At 50.8% G+C, this 25,167-nt stretch overlaps 1 protein-coding gene and 1 long non-coding RNA gene across 2 annotated transcripts in view; one reads left to right on the top strand and one right to left on the bottom strand.

Moving 5' to 3' along the window:
* The first annotated feature begins 13,241 nt into the window (after positions 1-13,241).
* Fat2 (FAT atypical cadherin 2) overlaps positions 13,242-25,167 on the top strand; it is an 86,468-nt gene continuing 74,542 nt past the window's right edge. The window contains exon 1 of the mRNA XM_006984879.4: positions 13,242-13,360. The gene's annotated coding sequence lies outside the window, so the exon portion shown is untranslated. The remainder of the gene's footprint in view (positions 13,361-25,167) is intronic.
* LOC143274459 (uncharacterized) lies at positions 21,173-22,295 on the bottom strand. The gene is made up of 2 exons (XR_013053104.1): positions 22,088-22,295; positions 21,173-21,338 (listed from the first exon to the last, which is right to left on the bottom strand). It is a non-coding gene; the product is annotated as an uncharacterized LOC143274459 (long non-coding RNA).

Genomic DNA, 25,167 nt, shown 5'->3' with positions numbered 1-25,167 from the left:
CACTGGAGATCAAACCCAGGGCCCCATTGCATGCTGGGTAAGCATGCTACCCACTGAGCTACATCCCCAGCATACACCTGTCCTCTTGAGGCCCACAGGGTGGTTAAAAGAGATGGTGTGGAGATCAAGCACTTGGTCCTCCACTCTAACGTTGGAAAGTCTGTAAGCACCCTCCTCTGTGAAGTGGCGAGTCCAGGAAGAAGAGCACACTAAGGCCCTCTGGAGTGCTTTGTTAGCTCCTGTGATCCCTACAATGTGGTAGGGCTCCGGCTTCATTGTCACTGACAGCACACCTCCTCCTTTCTTGTCAGAGGGCCAGATGGTGAGCTGTAAGTGAGGGCCTTGTAGCTAGAGACAGAGCCTGAGTCCTAGTTGCCCCACCTGCTTGCCTGGTGGCTCTGTCCCCAGAGCAACCCCAAGAGGCCCCTCTGCAAAATTCTAGGTCCCTGTGCAACAGCCTCGTTCCACCACCTCAGCTCATTCTCCATCGTTCATCGCACGGAGAGCTATGTGATGCTGCTCAGAGTCACAGTCACTCAGAGGCAGGCACAGGACGGGGACTCGGGTTGTTTCTGCCATGTTTGGGGTCCTGAGGTGTCCCTTCGGCCTCAGGGGATTGTGCGGCTGCCAGGACTCCCAGGTGGTGCTCCCGCCCTCCTCCCCTAGTCTCAGAGATAATCCCATAATGAATTAAATGGAGCAATTATGAGGGTTGGGGAGCCCGCACTGCTTTTGGGGAACCAGTTGGCATCTCACTTACGTTCAGTGGTGTACTTAAGCATAATCCTTTTTATGCTCTCCTCTCCAGTTCAAGTCTGCAGTCCCTGCCAGGTGCTGAGGCTGAAATGTGAGCCAGATTTACCTGCCTCTGTCTCCTCTCCGAGGACAGTGCTGCAAAGAATCTCTGTCTAGTTCAGGAGGGACACCAGGCCTCTGTCTACTGCCCCGGGAACACCGTCTCCTGTGGCGCATGTCACAAGCAAAATCGACTTTGTCGTTCTCTTTGTTGAGATCAAAGGGCAAAGTGCAGGGTCTTGGGAAAAACTCAGTCCCGGCTGCATCCTTCCAACTGGAGTGCCCCTCTCTGATCTGTCTGTCTGTCTGTCTGTCTCTTTATCCATTAAGGTCATCTGCTCAGAAAAGTCATCTGTGTAATATTCTGCAGTTTTGTTTTGTTTGTTTGTTTTTGAAAGCACATAACATCCAGGACTGGGGAGGGGTTTGTAAGGAGAGGAGTGTTGGAGGCTGTGAAATCCAAGATAATGACTGGGCTGGGATTTGGTGAAGGACCCTGTTATGATGCAGATCAGAGGCCCATCACAACAGGTCAGCATGTGTACATCCCCCCCCCCCCAGCAGCCTGAGGCAGGGGTCTGTCTCGCTGAGCTGGTCATGTGCTAATTCTTAGCACCCCTCTGTCTGTGACCTGAACCCTACATGTATTTGAAAACATGTTGTCCAGAGTACCTAAGCCTCAATTTCCCCATCTGGAGTGCTTTTTGGGTTCTAAGCCTGCCTCTCCAGCTGTGGAGTGCTCCTGGGTAAGGAATAGATGCCTTGAAGCATCAACTTCCAACCGCACTCCATATTGACATCACCTAGGGAGGCTTTGAACAATCAGCTGCCTAGGCCTTCGATGCAGCGCTGTTCATCCAGACTCTTTGGGACTGAGCGGACAGCAAACCCTTTTAAAGCTTGCGGCCTGGGCTGGGAGCAGTTGCTCAGAGGTTACAGGGTTACAGCTCTACTCTGTTTGCACACCCCCACAGCCTCAGGCCCGGGACACCCCTGTGTGGACAACACAGCGGCCTCCACCTGGGCAGCAGCCAGGTAGGTGGAGCAGCAAGAATCGTGTATCTCACCTCGGGTTCTAGAAGGATCCCTGCTGAAGCATGCTGGAAGCCGGGGGCTTAGCACAAAATCCTCAGGCAATTTGAGCGACTTGTATCTGGGAGCTGCTGAGGAATTGGCAAGCTTAGGGCATAGGGCCATGGAAGGGTCATTTGGACTATGTCTTTGCCTCTGGGCAGAAGGCATTGATAGCCTCTAAACAGGCAGTGGGAGAGTTGAGTCAGTTTCAACCCTGCCAGGCACCAATCACTTGAACGTGGATGAGGGGATGACTGTTGGGGAGTGAACGGGTATGCAATGAGCAGCGCTGGTGTACCAAACATCAAGCCAGCAGACCTCGGCCTGGATTCTGCCTGGATACAGCGAAGCACTCCCCTGATTGTTTCTGAGACAGGTCTCACTAAGTAGTCCTGGCTATCCCAGAACTCACTATGTAGACCAGGTTGGCCTCAAGCTCACAGAGATCTGTTGCTCCTGAGTGCTGGGATTAAAGTCAAGACCACCATCTGTGGAGATGACTCATGAATTATACTCTGAGGAAAGCTGCCCTAGCCCGACCTCTCATTGTACAAAACAGTAACCTGAAGGTCAGAGAGGGTAAGAAATTGCCTAGGATCACACAGCATGGCAGCATAAGAGACAGGCCTGTACCCCAGGCCTGTCTGGCTCTAAGATGGTGTCCTGTCTCCTGTGCTGAAGGGAGAAGGAAACTAACTAGGAAACAAGATGGAGGTTGGGTGGGCGGAGACAGAGTGTGAGGGGCTAGGGTACCACTGACTTCTCCAGTCCTGGAGACGAGTGCAGTGAGGTGAGAAAGGAGAGAGATGTGGGCGGTGACTCTGCCTTTAAGTTTCCTATGCTCTGTCCGGTTCTCCCTTTCCGGAATTTCCCACAGTGGCGTGGTTTGCCTCATGAGCCCCACTTGGGGGCGTCTGGGAGAGAATCCCGCAGCCTGTGGCTTAGTGACCTTGGGCCATTCCCACCCCTCTTCACCACAGCTTCCTCGATGGCACGCTGGGAGGATTCAGCACCTTCTGGACTTGGCTTTGAACCCTTTCAGAAGTTTGCTTAAAAATGCGGAGTCCAGGGGTTGGGGAGACGACTCAGTGGGTAAGGTGCTTGCCGTGGAAGTGAGGGGATCTGAGCCTTACAGCTGGATCTCATGGAGGCATTTCCATGAGGTTATTCTCAGAACCCATGCAGAAGTCAGGGAGAGACTCTGTCTCAAAAATAAAGTGCAGAGGAATAGAGGCCAGGATCAGCTATTAACTTCTAGTGTGCGCATTTGCACACACTGGTTCATGCATGTATATACTACATACCACACCACACATAAACACACACACTGCATCTATGACTGTGAATAATGGAATCTATGGACTGTGTAATAATGAAAACCTGAATTTAGTCCTCAGAACTAATCCTTCATCATAAAGCTGGGCATCCAGTCCCAACAGATACATCTGTTAATACAACACCCACACCCGAGGCTCAGGGACCATCTTGGAAGAGGGAGTTGTAAGAGCTAGAGGATCAGGAAGTTTGCTGTAATATTATGTCTCCTAGTAATGTCAGAAGCGACACCCATAAAGCCTCACCAACATTACCCCTAAATATGAGCCAAAGCAAGGGTGACATCAATAGAGGTGCCAGTGGGTGGGGCTTAGCAGGCCTCAGCCCTAGAACGAGAACTACAGGCAACTAAGGAATATCAAGATTGGAGGAAAAAAATCTTCCCCAGGGAGGAACACACCAACTGGTTATCCATTACCAAATGGTCAGCTCTGAAAACATGCATAGAAATAACATTACACAGACTGAGCAGGGTGTGTTTATGTATCCAGGAATATATACATGCATACATATGTACAAGTGTGTGTGTGTGTGTGTGTGTGTGTGTGTGTGTGTGTGTGTGTGTGTGTAACAACAATTAATTTAAAAAGAGGCCATGCATTTGAAAAAGCATTGTCTTAGTTAGGGTTTCTAATGTTTTGACAAAACACCATGACCATAAAGCAAGTTGGGGAGGAAAAAGTTTATTCAGCTTACACTTCCACGTTGCTGTTCATTATTGAAGGAAGTCAGGACAGGAAATCAAACAGGGCAGGATACTGGAGACAGGAGCTGATGCAGAGGCCATGGAGGGGTGCTGCTTACTGGCTTGCTTTCCCTGGCTTGCTCAGTCTGCTTTCTTATAGAACCCAGGACCACCAGCCCAGGGATAGCACCGCCCACAATGGACTGGGTCCTCCCCCAATGATCATTAATTGAGAAAATGCCTTACAGCTGGATCTCATGGAGGCATTTCCTGAACTGAGGCTCCTTTCTCTATAATAACTCTAGCTTGTGTCAAGTTCACACAAAACCAGCCAATATAAGCATGGATGAGTTTGGAGGGAGGAAATGGAAGGGGGAAATAATGTAATTATATTATAATCTCAAAAAACAAAAGAAACAATTTAAAAAGCTGGGCATCATGGCATGTGCTTATAATCCCATCTCTGGGAAGGCAGGGATGGACAGACCCCTGGGGCTCACTGGCCAGTGAGCCTAGCCAAATTGGCAAGTTTCGGGTATCAGTGAGAGACCCTCACAGCATCTGAGGGATGACAGTAGAAGTTGACTTTTGGCCTTCACATGCACATGCATGCACATGAACACTCACACACATGCACACTCATACATACACACAAATGGGTCCCTTCTTGGTGGGGATAGGAACTGGGAACGTGCATTTTAATACCCCCACCACCACCAAAATATATACACCATGGCTGAGTCCAACAAACTGTGGAGGTAGAAAGCCCTGGGCTACTGAATTTGCTCCCGCTAGCCCGGAGGCTAGCCTGCCCACAGGAGGCTTGCCTCTGAAGCTTCCGCCCCTGAGGGAAGGCTCTTCCTCACCAGACAGACTATGTGGATGTGACTCAAGGAAGACAGGGCAAGCAGGGTGGTGGTCCTGCTTCTAGGACTCGGGGAACAGAGGACAGACTTCTGACTCTCAGGGACTTTGCCCTGCTGAACCTGGTATGGCCAGCAGGACTAAAGCACCCCAGCCATCAAATGAGGGTCCTGGGGCTCTGAGGCCAGGGAATCTTCACATGCCTCAGTTTCCTAATCTGTAGGGCCGTGTCCTACAAGGTAAAGATCTGAAACCTGCAGCGCCATCTCAGACCTGCAAACCTCAACTGGTGCAGCGTGTTAGCACTCTGTAAAGAGCTGTGGAAGCCATAAATGGTTACCACGTCAGACACGGACGGATTCAGAAGAGGACCTTCTGCTTCATCTTGCTGTCCACCCCCCCCCCCAGGCTTGACGCTTAGAGTTTCACCTCCTTCATCTTCACGACAACTGTTATAAGATAAGGACTGTCATCATGCCTGCAGCTGACAGAAGAAGAAATGGCTTTCTAGAGAGAAAGCCTGGTCCCACACAGCGGCAAGATGGCACAGCCAGGTACGACCCTGGTCTGTCCAACTCTGGCAAGTCCAAGTTCCTCTCAGGTCAAGCTTTTTGGACAAGCACATCAAAGGGAGAGGCTTTCACAGCCAGATTCTCTCTGGGACCAGTTTATGCCACAGGTTGGCAAGAAATGCCCTAGCTGCTCCTGGGGAGGGGTGCTGAAGGTTGGGGGTGGTGCTGAGCAGGCAGCTTTGGGATGAAGCTGTTGAGGCTGGGGGGTGATGGCTCAGGGGGACACCCGGTGCAGACAATGGGTTGATGAAGGATGCTAGACTGAGCCTGGGAATAGTGGGTCATCCTGATCACAGAATGAGTCAGGCGGTGCATCCAGAGACACAGGGTTTTCCTGGACAGAGTCAAGGGTAGGGTTATCTTCAAACTGTAGGTGTGGGGCTGGAGAGATGGCTCAGGCAGTAAAGCTTGTCATGTAATCATCAGTGTTGTGGGGTATTTGTACATTGTGTGAAAAATATATTGCTGTGATTAGTGTAATAAAAAGCTGAACGGCCAATAGTTAGGCAGGAGGTATAGGTGGGACTTCAGGGCAGAGAGAGAACTCTGGAAAGAAGAAGGCAGAGTCACCATCTAGACGCAGAGGAAGCAGGACATGCAGGAAAGAAAGCCATGGGCCATGTGGCAGCATGTAGATAGATAGAAATAGGTTAATTTAAGTTATAAGAGCTAGTTAGAAGCCAGGCGGTAGTGGCACACGCCTTTAATCTCAGCACTCGGGAGGCAGAGGCAGGCAGATCTCTGCGAGTTCAAGGCCAGCCTGGGCCACAGAGTGAGTTCCAGGAAAGGCGCAAAGCTACATAGAGAAACCCTGTCTTGAAAAACCAAAAAAAGAAAGAAAGAAAGAAACAAGCCTAAGCTAAGGCCAAGCTTTCATAATTAATAAGTCTCTATGTCATTACTGGGGAGCTGAAGGTCCCAACGAAAAAGCCTAACTACACATCAGGACTTGAGTTTGGGTCCCAGTAACCACATACAAAGTAGGACAGTGTACATCTGTTGTCTCAGTGCTGTGACAGGTAGATCCAGAGCTCAGTGACCAGTCAGCCAACCTTATCAATAAGCCCTAGGTTCAGGGAGAGACTGTGAAGACGCCCGATAGTGACCTCTGGCCTTCATACACATGTGTACACACATACCTGCTTACCTGCATGCGCATGTTCATACACAGGAATGAACACATGCCCAGACACACAGAATATAGGTGTGGGGTCTAGGATGCAGTTCAGTAAGCAGATACATCTAGCATTTGTAAGGCCCTGAGTTCAATCTCCAGTACTGCAACATGTGATTTAATTAATAGATTAATTAATAGGCAGGTGAGTCCTGTATGTGATTTGGTTGGGGCATAATGTAAGGGTTTGGAACTAAAGGAACACAGATTAAGTTCTGACTGCGCTGTTCGAGGCCACAATGATCTTAAACAAGCTGCCTCCACTGGTCTGAATCTCAACTCCTGCAAAATGGGAATGGCAGGGCCAGCTTCTCCTCGGGGCCATAGGGTCAACGTGAGGATCACACACAGTGGCTTAGTCCTTTTTCTGTTTTAAATCTGTGTGTGTGTGTGTGTGTGTGTGTGTGTGTGTGTGTGTGTGTGTGTGTGTGTGTGTAGATCTGAGGACGACCTCAGTGTCCGCCCTCACCTTCTGCCCTGTTTGAGGCAGGGTCTCTTGTTTCTTGTGCCTGAGCACACCAGGCTAGTTGGCCCATGGGCTTCTCTGCATTCCCCTGTCTCCGCCTTCCATATCACCAGAGCAGGGCTGTTATTTCAATCAAGGGCTACCACACGTGCTTTTACGTATATTCTAGAGATCTGAACTCAGGTCCCCAAGCTTATGAGACAAAACCCTTCACCCACCGAGCCCTCCACCATAACCTGATGCTCAGCTCTTAATGAAGGCTAACAAGAACTAGATATTACCACTGCTGTTGATACTATGAGATGGGGGAGAAGCAGGAGATGATGTTGGGCATATTGTTCATAGTACCAGTATTTGCCAGTATCTCTAGTGCCTTATGTCAGGATCACCTCAGAGTCCTAAGAGAAAGGGAAGGCGGAGGCCGTGAGCAGATCGTAGGTCCTGTTTCAGGTCCTCGGAGTGGCTTGCTAACTCCCAGGCTTCTAGGAGGGTGACCCAAGCAGGGCTAGGACCAACAGCCCGACAGCCCGGCTCCAGCAGCTCTCCGCGTTGGGGGCCCCACCCACTACACCAGCCTGGGGCAGGAGGACCAAGGATGGGATTGGTGGAAGATGAGCTCATGCCCATAGGCCTGGCCTACCAGGCTGGCCGCTTCTCACAGCAGGAGCCTGTCAGCCTTGTTGGCTGGGGGTGAGGATGAGCTGGTGCCCAGATGCCCATGGCCAGCAGGTCTGCTGAGTGTTTGATTACATTCCCGGGCACCCCACGCAATGCCAAGGCTGGCTATTCCCACTCCTGCTGGGGCCCGTCTGTCTGAGGGAAAGCTGGACTCCTAGGCCCAGCCCCCATGGCCCACCTGCCTTCTCCCTTCTGTTTCTTCCTCCTGCCTACAGCCCTCCTATGGCCAGGTGGCCTCATCCCCTATGACTTCATTCTCCTTAAAGGCATCAGGTCCCTTTAACAGTCAGGCCCTGGACCCTGTCCTGTCCCCGGGCCCATAGGCTGATCAGGTCTTTGCACTGTACCTGTCTCCCAGTTCCTCTTTCTTCTCATTATACTGAGAGGGACCCCAGCCCTAGAAGGGACAGTTCACATTCATTGAACACATTGCCCAAGGTGACCAGTCTGTCAGACAACTGTCCTTAATAAAGCAGTCTTCAAAGGCAGCAATTGTATCACCTGGCATGTCCCAAGAGCCCTGGTTTCCTTGACTGTCCCTTTTACTGAAGGTGTCACATTTGGAGAAACCCCTTAGTCCAGAGACAGCCAGGATTTTGGACGGCCACTCAGCAAAGGCATCTAAATCAGTGGTTCTTAACCAGTGGGTCACGACCCACTTGGGGGTCACATATCAGATATTTACATTGCGATTCGTTAACAAAATTACAGTTATGATGTAGCAATGAAATCATCTTATGGTTGGGGGTCACCACAACGTGAGGAACTGTCTTAAGGGAAGCACTGGGAAGGCTGAGAACCACTGATCTGAACCACACTGCCTCTGGTTTGTGCCTCATTTGCCCTACATGAGCTTGAGCTAACTGTTCGCTTGCCCCAGAAGGAATGCTGTATATTCAACTTAAAAGAATACTTTCTATGCTTCCAGACTTTATCAGTACCCTGAAATTGCCACCATTACTCACATGGGGAATGTGACCATGTCCTGTAAAAGGGACAGCCAGGGAGGGAGGGAAAGAGGGAGAGAGGGAGGGAGAGAGGGAGGGAGGGAGGGAGGGAGAGAAAGCTCTCTGATCCATGGGAGAACATACAGTGACTCCTCCCTAAGTCTGTCTTGGGAAGTCCCTGCTAGGGCTCTTCTTCCTTTTAATATTACGTCACAGTGGCGTCATCTACATAGTTCACACTCAAGAACCACAGAATCAAGTTACATGGAATAGTTGCAAGAATCATCTCATAATATTTTAAGTAAGTGTTTCATTTTGTGTTGGGCCATATTTGTAACTATCCTGGGCTGCATGTTGAGGGTTATACACCCATGTGGACCAGATGTCAAAGATCTTCGTTCAGCCTTGGCCTCACTGGCTTGGAGACCTGGAGTTCCAGGGAGGGCGTGCAGAGACAGGCCCTGTACAGGGAAGCACAGGCACCTGGGCCCCATCCCCAGGACTGTGGTGATGCGCCGGTAAGGCGTTCTAGCTAGGAGTTCCCTGTGTAGTACCACTGTGTAGCCTGCATTCAAAAGCATTATCAGATACCCATCAATCCCCAAGGAGCTCAAGACAAGCAAATCAAGAGTCAAAGTCAAGAGAGGCTCATGCAGCACAAAGGACCACACAGGAGGGTCAGCAGAGGATCATGGGGCAGAGAAATACACCTCTGGCAGTGCAGGCCAGAGGTTAGGAGGACAAGGGCTCAGACAGACAAACCAGGGCTTGCACATCAACTTCATCTAAATCACTGACCTTGGGCAGGTAATTAAAGCTTTTCTGAGATTCGACTAAGCTCCTGTAGCCGTGACCAGAGAAACAAGATCATCTTGGGAGAGAGAGGGACAGCTATGGTTAGGAGCTTCAGAATGAAAAGGTTCAGTGCACTATGGGGCACATAGAGTCCTATTTCCTCAGTCCATAGGAACTGAAGCCAGAGACCCTCCAGAGAAGTCTGGGGGCAGCAGGGAGATGCACCAGACCAGGGAAGGCAAGGCAATGGGAGAGAATGAGTGGATGCCCGATGCCTATGACAGCACAGAGCTCTGTGGTCCACCCCTACCCTCACACCTCCTTCCCTGTCCCACTCAGACCAGAGCCCTGCCTGAGCCAGAGGGGGCCCCAAGGAAGACAGCTGACTGCCATTTTGCACATGACTGATCAAAGGGCTTGTAGGGGCACCCTGTCCTGAGCCTCTGGTTAATGTGTAATCATATCAGACTTGGAGACTGGGTGACAGACAGCCAAGAGAATTACTGTCCAGAGTGCCCTCCTACCAAGGCGACCACAGGGGCCTCACACTGGAAGCCCCCGGCCCCTCTGTCCATCAGCTATAGATATCCCGGAGAGGAGACTTCAGAGACTCTCTTGTGATACTCTGCACTAGTGATCTGTCCCTGAAGACACGACCCATCGTAGCTGCAGCGGATCATTGGATGAATTCTCACCTAGAGCCCAGAAATAACAGAAAGCCTCCTTATTCTCCCATTTTCATATGTGTGTGGTGGGCATATGTATGTGTGTATGCTTTGCGCGCGCGTGTGCATGCGTGCGTGCGTGCGTGCGTGCGTGCGTGCGTGCGTGCGTGTGTGTGTGTGTGTGTGTGTGTACATGTGTGCATGCACATGTAGGCTGGGGGTGATGTGGGGAACCATCCTTCATTACTCTTCCACCTTATTCATGGAGTTAGGTCTCTCAATCAAACCCAGAGCTCACTAACATGGCTAGTCTCGAGAGCTGGCTTGCTCTGGGGATCCTGTCTCCACTCTTGGAGGCCACCACACCCACCTGGTATTTATGTCAGTCCTGGGAATCTGGACTCTGGTCCTCACATTTGCACAGCAGGTGTTTGGGCCATGGAGCCCTCTCGCCAGCCCCAAACAACGGGCTTCATCATGACATTTCAGAGGTGAATCTTTGTACGTTGCTCACATGAACCCCACTGCCACTGCTTCTTCCCTATCCGCACAAACAGCTCCTTCCTGCTCCCATACCAGACACACATATTGATGCACGTCTACATCCCACACAGAAGAGAAAGCAGGCAGTATTTGTTGCTGCTCCATTACTCTCCCATTGGCCCTCTTCCTTCCCCTCTTCTCTCCATTCTGCACCTGAGAGGAAGCACATGATAGCTGCTTTTCTGGATCTGCCTTTCTTTGTTTAATGTGGTTGACTTGATTAGTTTTTATTGTCAACTTGACGCAGCCTAGAGTCACCTGGGAAGAGAGAATCTCAAACGAAGAGTTGCCGAGATCAGATTGTCCTGTTGGCATGTCTGTGGGGCATTGTCCATTATTAATTGAGGTAATAGGGCCCAGCCCACCGTGGGCAGCACCATCCCTAGGCTGGTTGACCTGGGCTATAAAAGGAAGCTCACTAACTGAGCGTGGGTCTATGAGTGAGTCAAAAAGCAGTGTTCCTCTGTGGTTTCTGTTTCAGGTCCTCCCCCGACTTCCCTCAGGGATGGACTGTGACCTGGAAGTGTAAGCTGAAATAAACTCTTTCCTCCCCCACGTCGTGTGGGTCAGAGTGTTTCATCCCAGAAACAGAAAGCAAATGTGGACAGTGGTGGTCTCCAGTTCCATCTGCTTTCCCGCAAATGACATGATTTCATTCTTCATGGCTCACTAAAGGGATTGTAATATTCTAGCCCAGAATTTTAGCCGACCAAGTCCTAGCCATGGGATCAGGCCTCAGCGCTTGTCATACCTGGCCTGGGTGCCCTCTTCACAGGTGGGACCCTATTTGACAAGCAAGACAGAGTGGCTGGGGGGTGTAGCTCAGTGGTAGAGCACCTGCCTAGCATAAGCCAGGCCTTAGGTTCAATATCAATATTGCAAAAATGGAACAAACAAGTGATCAGCAAGACGGCCGTGAGTAGAGATGCCTGCCTTCGAGCCTGACCACATGAGTGAGTTTGATCCCAGGTCTCACATGGCAGAAGGAGAGAACAGAATAAATTATTTTAACCTCCAATCTTGTACCATGGTACATGAACACACACACAATAATAAATAAATAAATAAATAAATAAGAAATACTTTTTTAAAAAAAGAGAGGGAGAGAGACAGTGCTGTATGTGATGACTCAGACTCATAATCCTAACACTCAAGAAGTTGAGACAGGAGCACCAAGAGTTCAAGCCCACCAGAGTGGGCTACGTGAGACCTTGTCTCAAACACAAGACAAAATAAGAAAAAAAACCCAACAAGAGAGACACTAAGCAGATTTAAGCCGTTTGCTCTGGATCATGTGAGCTAACTGATGGTGGGAACAAGGAGGGTCTGAAGAGCTCTTGTTTATCAGCCAGGTTCAAGGTCACCGGTCAGCTGAACATCAGTTAAGACGGCTGCGTCTGAGCAGGTTGCTGGGGAGGTAACTTTCTCTGTGACCTGAGGTATTTTCCAGGGATGCTGGAGAGGGGGCCTCATGACTCACTGTGTAGGGAGAAGGATGGGGGTGCCAAATGCGGATAGGATGATTGCACAGACGTTTCCAGCTGTGTGAGGAGGGCCTCTCTTCCTCTAGTTTTGAAGGGCCAGTGGTTTATCTCAAAAAGCAGAAGCACGGGACTTCTTCGGTGAAGGTTGGCAGCGGCCAGGGATGGGACAGGGGAGAAGGGTAACTCCTGTGGGTCTCTTCTTTGCTTTCCCTCAAATATGGGTTCCCCACGTAGGCTGTGTGCTGGAATCATCCAAGTAGCCAGAGCAGAGGGGCACCCTGTAAAGATGCATCAAAGACAAGCTGTCTTGTGTCTAGGCAGGTTGTCAGGCAACTAGGTCAGGAATCATACAACTTTCCCGACCAGGATTCCCATGACCCCCGATTTACAGATGGGGATCCCAGGTTTGGAGGGATTAGCTCATGCAGCCCCGTAACAGTAAGAATTATCTTTTCTCAACCTCTACCTTTTTTGTTTTAGGAGGGGTTGAGGCAGGCTCTCCTTCTGTAGCTCGGGCTGGCCTGGAACTCACAGCAATCCCCCTGTCAGCCTAAAAAGTGCTGAGATTTTCAGGAGTGAACCACACTGCCTCACTACTTTTTTTTTTTTTAATCATATTTATTCCTCAAAGCCCACCCAGAGAGGTAGGAGCTATGGAGGAAAAAAAAAGGGGGGGGGAACTGAGGCTCTAGTTAGCAGTTCCAAGGCTACATAGTAACAAGTTGGCAGTGTGTGTGTGTGTGTGTGTGTGTGTGTGTGTGTGTCTGTGTCTGTGTCTGTGTGTGTGTGCACGTGCGCCCGTGTGTGTGTGTTCTGACTTTGGGGGGCACAGACAGAACACTGACCTGCATCCAAACCACCTTTCCCACCCTAGTAGTCTGGGGTGACTTTGGGTAACACTACCTGCCCAGGGACTCAGTTTCCTGAGCTGCGAAACCTAGAAGAGAGGTGGCCAGGGGCCGTCATCTTCCCTGACTCCATCCCCACCCCGTTGTGAGTTCTGGGCGGCAAACCAGTTGGCTTCCTTGCTTTCTCTCCTGCAGTGAGCCAGAGAGCTGGCAGGAGGGGAATGATCCGCCTCCCTTCTCCCACCTCTCTCTCCTCCTCCATGGGCCTGGACACACCTACTCCAACTTTCTCGGCAGCCTCTGGGCTGGGCTGAGAGCCTTCCAGCGCGGCTCCTCCGCACCTCCCTCTGGAGCCTTCAGCTAGGCCCTGGGGACAGGGACCCCCAGCCCAGCACCCCCTCCTTACAGGCACCCCTCCCTACCTGAGGAGCACAGGTAAGAACTAGGAAGGGACTGGGAGGTCGGGGCTGGGATTATAAAGTGAATTTGTTTTTATGTCTGATCTCAGAGCAGGCTGGCACAAGCTCCTGGGAGGTGGGGAAGGAACCAGGAGCCGGCAAGACAGACAGACATAGAAAGGTGGACAGGGACTCCCGTCCCTGTCTCCCTAGGTGTACTGGTGACAGTGACGTGGCAGGCTTGCCCCTGGCATTGGTCAACAGGACCCTCAACAGGATTGTCAAAAGATTCTGAACTTGAGGAGGAAGAGGAAGGTCATATTTGCACGTGGGGATGGCTGGACTTGTGTCCCTTGCCTGGGCTTTGAGGATGAGGCTTTATGTTATATGGACATATCCCACGTAGTTTTAGAAAGTGAACTGAGGCAAGGGACTAGCTTCTTATGTGTCTGAGGGGCACAGAGGCCCCACGGCAGATGAAGCTACCTGGTAAAGTGGAAGGAAGGCTTGAGAGAGGGACAGACAACAGGGCCACCCGTGCCTCGCTCTGTATTCCTTAGGGGTGCCTTCCTAGACCCTTGGCTCTCCTGGCTGTGCCGTAGGGGCGTATGTTGTGACTAAACACTGGTGGTGGTCTGAGAGACTCTGGAGGTAGAGCTGACTCAGAAGTCTGCAGAGATCAACTCTGTGCTCTTGTCTTTGGGGAGCAGGACCCAGGGGCAGAGAGCCCAAGTGGAAGGCTGAAAAAGCCACGGGGTCTCATTTCAGCCCTCCATGAGAGAAAGATGGTATGTTCGCCCGGCGTAGGGAGCGGCAAGGCTGTGCTGAGGCTTGCCAGGAGCTCCCAAGGCCACCTCTGCCCCAGTTGGGATCCAGAGCCCATGTTTGGGTTCAAGGAAGAAGAGGGGGGTGGAGAGAGAGACTCAGGACTACGAGCTTTCTAGCCTTCAGCCTCACTAGTCAGGTAGGGGGCAGGGGACCGGAGGTAGAGCTGATTTACGTGCCCGTAGCCTGTGATGGCAATGATGGTCATCACAGCCGGCATGTGCTGTGCTCGTCCTGTGTGCTGGGGTCTGTGCTGAGCATGTTTGCGTGGTCCTCTGAGCTTTCCTAGCAGATGGTATGGTGATATGAAAAGAGAATTTGTTCGTCACGCTCCCGTGATTTTCATGCTGTGTGGCTTGGGACAGGGTTGTGCCTCTCTGGGCCTACACCTCCACAAATGCATTCAAGGTATTAAAGGGCCGTGAAGATTTCATTTGTTTTACTTAAAGATTGATTTACATTGGGGTGTGAGGGGGGAGATTTGCATGTCACAGGTCAGAGGACAACTTTCAGGAGCTGAATCACTTTCAACCATGTGGATCCCAGGGATAGAACTCAGGTCATCAGGCTTGGCAGCAGGCACATTTATCTACTGATTCTCTTGCCCATCCTGTTGATTCCATTCTCCATTGGTGCTAGGAATGTAGCTCAGTGGATAGTGTTTACCTATCATGAACGAGGTCTTGGGTTCTGTCCCCAGCACTGTATAAACTGGCCACGGTGACACAGGCTTTTCACCCCAGCTTTAGGGAGGTAGAGACAGGAAGATCGCAAGTTCAAGGTCATATTTGGTGACACAGTGGGCTCAAGGCCAGCTTTGGCCCCGTGAGACCATCTATCAAAGACAAATAAAGATTGTTTATTTTGGGGTCAAATTAGCCCCACAACCCCATTGGACAGACCAGACAGCAAGAGGAGTCTGCTGGCTGTGTGTCCCATGTTCCTGTAAGAGACAGTTGTGATGCTTCCCAGAAAGCTCTGCCTGGAGCACCTGTCAGAGTTCTCTCAGGAAGATACTGAATCTCCAGTGCTAGCTAGTCCAGTAGATGGAATCAAGCAATGAGCCTCCTCTCCCTGTGCCTGGGTTTCTCAGCTGTGATCTGAGGAAGGCTGAAGAACCAGAATAAACCTGGTCTATTGTCTGCGAGCCCTGTGATTCCATGATTCTCAGCATCTAGTCCTTAGGGACCTGGGGAGCCATATGCAGGGCACCTGTATTGTCCAGCTGTTACCCAGCAGCCATGTCTGATGTCTGTGGGCTGGACCTCCTGGCTCCCCCACACCTGTCCTTGGGAGTGGGGTTTCTGTGTCTCATGCCCAGCATCTTCTGCCCTGGGGACTTATCTCCCTTCAGCCTGGTGGGGGACAGAGGACTTCTATGGTGGACTGAGACATAGTAACTACTCCTGGTCAGACAGGGCTCCAAGGAAGAGGCCAGCAGCAGGTGCTGAGCCTGGGGAAAAATCATTGTGTGCTCAGGGTGTGGGTCACGGAGACCTTCTGGTACCCCTTGGGTGGGCATGCCCTCTGTAAGCTTCATGGTCTTGGGTCACCAATACCAACCAAGCTAGGACAAACCACAGAACTCCACTGCTCCGTTCATAGTGCTAAGAATTCCATTTACAGGGGCAGATTGAAGGCAGCTTTAGAGAGAAAGGAGCACATCTAAATCCTGAGTGCTATTGGTTGTGTGATTGGCCTCAAACTTCTCTCAAAACCTCAGTGTCTCTATTTGAAAAACAGGGCCAGTCATGGCTCTTTTCTGTGCGTTCCTGTGTGTTTATGGAGTGTGTATACACAGGGATGCACATGCATGAACAGGCCAGAGAACATCCTTGGATGTTGTCCATCTTGTTTTCTGAGTCAGGGTCTCCCACTAACCCAACACTTTTCAATTAAGCTAGGCTGCCTGGCGGGTGAGCCCTCCTGATCTGCTGGTCTCCGCCCACTCAGTGCTGGGATTACCAGCATGCACCAAGCCCAGTTTTTTATAGGGGTTCTGAGGATCGAACTCAGGTCCTCACATTTGCAAGGCAAGCACTTTCCTGGCTGAGCCATCCACCCAGTCCAATATATCCCTTTTCTCCAAGACTTGGTGTGAGGAGCCCATGACGTCACGGCACAAGGCCCTCTGATGGCTCTTCTCTCCTCCACCTGGGTCGGGTCCTCTCAGGACACCTTGAATCCATCCTACAACTGAGCACTGTTAAGGCTGCGGTGTTGGAGGTCGTCTCCTAGAGTGACGCCTGTGGGACTGTGCTGCTGGAGGCAGAGCCTGGTGCATTCTGTATGGGATGTGTGAGCAATGAACTCAGGAGAGCAGAGACTGTGGTCTTTGCTCGGCTCGCAGATAAGAGGGGCTGTGAGCTAGCACCATCACAGACAGCTTAAGGATTCTCGGAGACCATGAGTGAGACAGACACAGCACGAGAGGCTGGTGACTGCACCAGGGTCACACAGTCAAGGGGGGAAGGCCTAAGCTGGACCACATCTTTGCTTCCTTCTGACTCACTCTGCCTCAACCAGTCTGGGGGTGTTTCTAGTCAGGCCATGCATTGGGAATGGTGGATTGACCCCAAGTACCCTACAGAGAATGGGCAATGAAATTTATCACTAGATTATAAGCTGCTCTCCGAGGGATAGACACTCATCAGTTGGACTCCTTCCCACATCACACACACACACACACACACACACACACACACACACACACACACACGGGGGGGGGGGGGAGGAACCACAGAGAGGAGAAAACCACACACACACACACACACACACACACACATACTCACACACACACACTCACACACAGTCCTCTCCTGTTCCATAGCTCTTTCCATTCAACCAGCAGATATCTGTAACTGTTCAATTGGAAGGAAGGGTCCTCAAGCATTCCTAGAATTGTCTGTTGAAGACTTATGGGTCCTGTTTTACACACGACACCATAGATTTTCAGCATTTACCTAAATTCACACGGCCAGTTTGGAATGAAGTCCTGGGTCAGATTTTACCCAACAGCAAGCCATTTGTAGTCATGGGATGTGAATGAGGAGGAGAGGATGCTGGCTCACTAAAGCCTCGGTGCATGTCTCCAGGCTAGACCATCAGATGCAGTCCTCAGCACAGTCACTCTCACTGCCCTCTCCTGCCTCTCTCTCTGTCACCTTTGTTTTCACTGTGGGGACAGACCTTCGGACAGGTCAGCTCCTTCCTGTACACCACACAGTTTCTGTAGTCTAAGCATCACTTCATAAGGCTGAGGAGGCCAGCCTGGGCTACATGAAACCTTGTCTCAAATAAAACAAAATGACAATAACTGGTGGAGACAGGCCACACGCAGATGGTTTAACATCTGGAGGCAGGCAGTAAAACAGGTAAACTCAGGCTGGCATGGAGAGCAATGCACCAGTGTGCCTACGCTGTTACAATGTAGCTACAGATTTGATGGCGGCTTCCCGCAGTTGACAAGGAAAGGCAGAGGAGAACACATCTCACAGAGAGAAAGCAGCAAGTGCAGAGACACAGCAGGAAACCTTCAACTGCGAGACCCTTCATGCTGGTGGGGAGCGCTGGGCAGCTGTCCTGGGAAGTAGAGTGGGCTGGACCGTGAAGGGACTGCAGCTTGGTTTGCTCGCTTGCTTTTATATGTTGAGACAGGGTCTCTCACTATAACTCAGGCCATCCTGGAACTCACTATGTAGCCCAGGCTGGCCTCAAACTTGCAGCAATCCCCCCCCCCCCCCACCTCAGTCTTCCAAGTGCTGAGATTATAAGCATGTGACATCATTATTGTTTTTGAGACAGAGTCTTGCTATGTAGCTCAAGCAGGCCTCGAACTCCTGACCCTTCCACTTCAGCCTCCCAAGTGCTGGCATGACAGGGATGGGCCACCATTTTAAATACAGATAGTGAGAAAATTTTCATATATACAAAGGTTAGCAGTGTTAAGGCCCCTCATCCTCAGCCTTTAACAACCGTGCCTTGCCCATGCTTCTGTCCCAGGTTATTTCGATGCAAATCCATTTGGCTGAGTCCACCTGGATCTTTTCATTACATATTTATTTATGTATTTATTTATTGTGTGTGTGGTCAAGGGAGTACCATGGTGCACGTGGAAGTAAAAGGACAACTTTCAGGAGTCAGTTCTCTCTCTCTGCCATGTGGGCTTTAGGGATTGAACTCAGGTCATCAGGCTTGTGGTGGGTGACTTTACCCACTGAGTCATCTTCCTGGGTCCCGTCCCCACAGGTCTAAGAGAAGGAGGATGTTATACTGCAGGGCTGTGTGTGGCTTACACTCTATAAACACCGAGAGACGATGAGGGAGCTCAGGTCCCACTGTCTTGCTAGGCACACCTCTCTAAGACTGAAAGACTTACTTGAGGCAGCGGTCAGAGTCAAAGGATCGGGTGTCTTGTTTCTCCTTTGGCTAGTCCAGGGCCTGACATGCCATGGTCACCCGTGGCTTAACTCAAAACTTGTCTCTACATCGGTTTCCTTCCACAGTCCGGAAGAATTCAGTGTGAGCAGTTAGTAGCTTTGAGTTTGCCAAGGAAAGCAGCTCCTTCCTGCCCCACTCCCAATTTTCTTCCTAGTTCTGAGACCACAGCGGCCTGTGCAAGGCGACCAGTGTGGCCAGAGCACAGCAGTGCTCTCCCCAGGCAGGCTTGGTGGGGGCTGGTGCTGCAGCAGGAGGAGCTCCACCAGCTCCCCGGGGTTCCATGCCCACGGCCAGGCTGAGCAGGATGGTACACGCCGGGGTGGGATAACGTCAGCCGGCGAGAGCGTGTTGGCTTGCCTGTATTCACGTGCCTGGAGTCAGAGCTGCTGTCTGTCCCCTCCCCTGGTTTCTCCCAACACATTTGGGACTCAAGGGTCCTAAACTGCATCACTCTGGACCCTCGGAAGGTCAGCTGGAGAAGCAGAGAGGTGGCGTTGGGGACAATCTGCGTGTGTGAGCTCTGCAGCCACTCCTGGCCTGATCATCACTGTCCAACTGTAGTCCAGGACACCCACTTTCACCTCAATGGTGGGGCACACACCGCCGTTACATTCACATGTTGCGGGTAACAGAGTCACCAGCTCATGCTAATGGAACACCATGTGCCAACATCTATAGGCACGGAGGAGATCCCAAAGTCTTGGGAATTGATTCACCTCCCAGCATCTCAAATTCTTGGATTCAGACCAGTAGCCCAGCCCTGCTGGACCCTTGTATGGAGTCCTGGCTCAGGGCCTAGCCAGTGTCTATTATAACTTTTTAAGTTCTCTGCGTAAACTTTCAGAAAGGGCACACGAAGCCCATGCTGTAGCTGCTGAGTTTTTATAAAGTAAAAGCTCCCAGAGGCCAGGCAGAGCCCAAAGCAGATGCCAGCCCCCAGGAGCTCTCCTGAGGTCCCTTGCCATGCTAGCTGCCTCTTTGTATTGCATGACCCATATCCAGCTGGCCACCTCAGGATGGCAGCACCCACCCCTTTCAGGCTATGCGCTCTGTCTCAGTGCTAACGACGGGAGAGACCCAATGAGTGTACTGGAAGTTGCTAAACTAAACTTGACCTTTGGATTGCTTTGCTGTGACCCTTGTTCTGTGGCCCCTCGATGAGAGTCGAGCTCTCCAGATATTTAGAAAGGCTGCCAGTTCTAAGTGTATAGGAGTGAAAACATGGCCCGGGCTAAGGAAGTAGTTTTTCATGGGCTGCGAGGCTCTAGACACGGCACTGTGGAGTGTGGGTTTCCACAGCCCTGCCTTGCCTGCCTGGCACTGTTCCCATACAGCTTGACTTTGAGAACCACCTCCTTCCTCGTTCCTAGGGGGTAGGAAGAGTCCAAGATCCCCAAGTTAGAAAACGCCACTTGGTCCAGAGCCAGTCAGACTGCTGTCATCATTTCCATGGCTTCTTCCCGATCAAAGTCACCTCTGAAACCCTTACTAGGGTTTAAAAACCTTTCTAATGAAATGCGATATTCACACAGAAAAGAGCATGAATCATAAGCACTCAGTTCAGTGAAAACTAACCAACTCCAAGATAAACAGAACATGGCTTCCACCCAGAAACCCCGCTTTCTGTGTCTTTCAATCACCAACTGCCCCCACACCTCTGAACATAACTTTATCCTAATCTAACCCATACCTTCAATTTGCCTATGGTAAACTTCATGTACTAGTTGTACCACAGTGTATACACACACACACACACACACACACACACACACACACACACAGGTCCACATCATGAACAAGATCCACCTATACTGTTGCCAAGAGCAGCAGTTCTCCTTCTTTGCTGCATATTACTCCATTAAACAACCACACCTCAATTGATTTAAGCATTTGGCTCTGGTTCTTTGGGCTGTTGGATGGAGATAATGATGATGAGTCGTGCTGATCCTATGAGGAAGCTCGGGTGAAGGCTTCTTCGTGTTTTTTTGTTGGGCCGTGAGCTGTGCATTCCTGTGCAGAGGGCTTCCGTTTTCAGGCTCAGTTCTACTTATGGCAAGCAGAGCATGCATAGTTCATGGGCTGGGACTGTCTGAAGGTGAACAGACTCTGCCTCAGGGAGGTAAACAATTGCCCCTGGGGCCTGAATATGGATGGATGTAACAGGTACAGGCTCAGAACCCGGGGGGGGGGGGGGGGGGGGACTTCAGATGCATGAGACAGGCTGCCTTCTCCCACCTGGCCACTCTTCTGAGCCATCCATGTGTCTGCTCCACCAAGGTCCTATACCCCCCAAGAACACCCAGAAGATCACTCACGGAGAAGATGTGTCCGCACTTGAGCAACTCTAGCCTATGCCCCAGCCAATCATGTTTCTCAAAGCCAAGGCCAAGGTCTCCAACACACCAATACTCAAATCTCTTGTTTAGCCTCAAAAATCAAAGTCTTTCCCCTCCTCACATGGCCCCACCTCACCAAGGCCCTACGGGGGATCTAGACTCTCAAATGAGGCATGGCACAATGGAAGACCCTAATGAAAAAGCCATGTGTCTTGTTGAGTGGATCTACAACACCAGCCACACCAAAATCATCCAGGAAACTTGTTAGACTCCTGTTCCTGAGCCCCGCCCCTAAGGATCTTGAGTCAATAGATCTGGGGTGCGGCCGGAATATTCATGTTTTAACCCCTGGTTGATACAGCAGCCTGCTTCTCAGAGCCCAGGCTTGCCCGGCAGATCTGTTGAGTCTTGTGTCTGCAGAGGACCAAAAAGAACATACACTTAGGGTGGACAAGGGAAATTAGGGTGTAGAGTCTTGGGATGGAGGGGGTGTAGTCAGGGGTCCAGCACCTTTGGGTCAACGGAGAATGCTCCGAAGTCACTCCTCACTCACCTGGAGCCTCTGGCCCTGCCTGTAGTCTTTCCTCATTGCTAAAAGACCGCTCTCTACTTGCTGTGACCTGCCTGCCTGCCTGGCTCTGTCCTAAGCTGCCCTGCTCAGGGGAGGGACAGGACAGATGGACCAAAGGCTGGGCAGGGCCAGCCTGGAGAAAAAGGAGCTCAAGAGAGGATTGGACATAGAGCCTTGGCTGAGAATCGGCTGGTGTGAGCAGTCCCATGGTTTTAGGATCCCTGGTGTGGGGGAGGGACCACAGAACCTCTCCCTTCCTGGTGGCTCTTTCCAACCCATGGGCATGAACAGACAGGCCGGGCAACTGTTAGACACATAGGCAATGTGAGTTTTACGCCTAGCTTGGCTGTGGGATAGGAAAGGTGGGTCGCCTATGTGAGTCCCATCAATGTCTTTTGCGTGTCTGTGTTTGTACGTGTGCAGAAATAGTTTCTCTCCTTGCACTGTGTGGATTCTTGAGATCATGCTCAGGTTGTCGGGACTGGCAGCAAGCACCTTTGCCTGCCAGACATCTTTTTGGCCCTCATCAATGTCTTTTCCGAAGCAAAGCTAAGCTCAGGGTTGCTGGAGATGAAGTGGGTCACCTGCTCACCACAGTTCTAGCTCAAAGTAAACGTTCAGTCGATGCCATCTTCCTCTGAGAACTGCATATCTCCACCCTTCACCGGTCCTCAGTGCATCACTAATGATGGCTTAGGGGACAGTTGACCCAGAGAGTAGGAGAACAGGGGCTCATCCTATAGGTGTTGGGGTGTACAGAATGAGGGACTCTGCTCAAGGATCATTCAATCCCTCTGACGACAGCCATGTCACTGGGGTCAAAACAATGACCTCACAAATGTCCCAGACATGGCATTGTGATGTCCACATTCCATCCTGCTTTGGTCTTCTAACAGCCAGATGCTTATTTCCTGGTTGATGTGTAAAAAGACTGAGGTTCAGTCAGGTCCCCTCATTGACTGAAGGCCACCCACCAGCCATGGGCCAAGGCAGGACTTGAGTCTGTACATGACCACCACAGTATACTTCTCAGGCCCTACCTGGTACTTTTTCCTATGCCAGAGTTGGAATGAGAACCTGGCAAGGAGTGGCCACACCACCAAGGGGCTTGTGGGCAAGGAGCAAAGACAAGACACAGCAATCAATGCACTCCCTGTGTCTGGGTGGGGGTGGGGGAGTTGGTGGCCCCAGAGCAGGCAGCACATCCTGTTCTGGATGCAGAGTGGGATTGTACTGTGTCAGCTCATTTACAGATGATGGAAATGGACCAGAGAGGGCACCCTGCACATCCACAGAGAACACACAGAGTCAGGAGGGTCATCACCGGAAGCCATCTACGTTGCCAGAATAACATCTCCTCTCCTCCCCTGTCCTCCCTTCCTCTCTCTTCCCATTTTCTTCCCCTCCTCCTTTCCCCTCCCTCCTTCTCTCCTCCCCTCTCCCTCCCTCTTTCCCTCCCTCCCATTCCGCCCCTCTCCTTCCTTTCCTGTCCTCTTCTTTCCTCCCCCCTCTTTCCTTTTTTCTTTCTGAGAATGGAATTCAGGGCTGTGCGCATGCTCATCGAGGAGATGAGACCCCAGTCCGGGTCTAGCACCTCCTCTTTTCATGCCCTTGATTTTCTGCTCCCTCTGAAACCCCAGAAGAGTTCCTATCTCTCAGGCTGCATCTTCACCTTTGAAACAATTCACGGCAAAAAGAGGAGTGTCACAGGCCTGCAGGGGTGTGTGCGTGTGCGTGCACGCATGTGTGCGAATGTGTCTAGGACTGCTCCCACAAAGGGCTCCTGGGCACATTGATGGCCACTGATGTGCAGAGAATTCTGAATTCCACAGATTTTTGAGCTTGTACTGTGATAGTACTGACTTTACCCTGTCAGCTACTTCAGCAGCCTGGCATCTTGCCAAATGCTTCTCATGCTAAACCCGTCAGGTCCCCAACCCCCAGGGACGTAAGTGGGAAAACTGAGGCTTGGGGTGGCAGAGCCTGGCAATCAGAGATGCTGAAGAAGGCAAAGAGGTCTGCTCTCCCTCCGATCTCTTTAGCATAGTCTTCCCAGCAGTTTACAACTAAAACAGACAGTATCCAGACAGCGATTTAAGTGTCACTCATGCAGAACGTTCAATGTGAGTCGTTTGTGAATGTGTGCATTCAGCACTTCCATGCATGTGAATACACATGCCCATCTGTGTGTGTGTGCACATGGAAGCCAGAAGTAGATGCTGTCGCTCCCACCTTATATATTGAGACAGAGTCTCTCACTTGAACCCAGAGTTTGCTAATCCAGGGAGGTTAACTAGCCACTGGATTACGGGGGGGGGGGGGGGGCGGGCGCGGCCGGGGGGGCCTGTCACATCTGCCTGACATTTATGTGGGTGTTGGGGATCCAAACTCAGCTCCTCACATTTGCAAGGCAAGCATCTTACCTGCCGAACCATCTCTCCAGCTTGTATCTATTTTCTAACACACACACACACACACACACACACACACACACACACACACACACACAGTGTTTTCTATTTAAAACAAAATAATTCTGTGGCTGTGGGATCAAATACGGGACTTTGCACATGCCAGGCAAGCACTCTGGCACCAAAAAAACTTCCCAAATCCTATTTTTAAAAAATCAATAAAACTAAATGAAGCTATTTAACATATGACATGTTTTTGTAGTGAAATGTAGTGAACATGTGAAATCTATTCCTAGTAATTTTCACACATACAATGTGTGTGTGTTGGGGCACTCTACCACTGAGCTACACTTCAGCTCACTTTTTACTTTTTATTTTGAGACATCCTCGCTAAGTTGCCCAGGCTGGCCTTGAACTCTCTGTACTCCAGGCAGCCCTGGAACTTGTGATCCTCCTGCCTCAGCCTCCTTAGTAGTTGGGACTACAGGTGTGCATCTCCCCCAACAGCTCTAGTTTATTAGTTAAGAGTCACCCATTGCGCAATGGCTCTGCGGAACTCACTCCTAGCTGGTGTCTTTTGACCAACATTTCTTGCCTCCCACACTCAGGGCTTTCGGGAACAGCCATTCATTCCACTCTGGGAGTCTGTTAGTTCGACCTTTCTAGAGTTTCCCAGTGAGAGAGATGGTGTACCATTGGCCTTCCATGTCTACTTTATTTCACCTAACCCCGTGACATTCAGCTTTGTCTGCCTCGTTAGGAGGGATGGGGCTTCCTTCTTTCTTAAAAAGAAAATTGTTTGTTTTTCAAGTCAAGGTTTCTCTGTGTGCTCTTGGCTGTCCTGGAACTCATTCTATAGATCAGGCTGGCTTCAAACTCACAGAGATCTGCCTGCCTCTGCCTCCTGAGTACTGGGATTAAAGGCATGCGCCAACACCCGGCAAAATTTTATTTTTTTTTTAATTTTATTTTTTGAGAATTCCGTGTGAGTACTTTATCGATATCATTTCCACCCTCCCTCTCCTTCTCCAAATGCTTCTGTGCCCCCTCTAACTCCCTCTCAGATTCATGATCTCTTTTTTAATTACACACACACACACACACACACACACACACACACACACACACATACACACACCCTACCGAGTCCATTTAGTGTTGCCTGTATGTACATGCGTTTAAGGTTGACCACTGGGGTTGGATAACCTGTTGTCAGAAGAGATAACCTGGAGAAAACTAATTTTTCCTCACTCATCATTAC

The sequence above is a fragment of the Peromyscus maniculatus genome, chromosome 8 (assembly GCF_049852395.1).
Source record: "Peromyscus maniculatus bairdii isolate BWxNUB_F1_BW_parent chromosome 8, HU_Pman_BW_mat_3.1, whole genome shotgun sequence".
NCBI classification, from domain to species: domain Eukaryota; kingdom Metazoa; phylum Chordata; class Mammalia; order Rodentia; family Cricetidae; genus Peromyscus; species Peromyscus maniculatus.
This window is presented reverse-complemented; position numbering and strand designations above follow the sequence as displayed.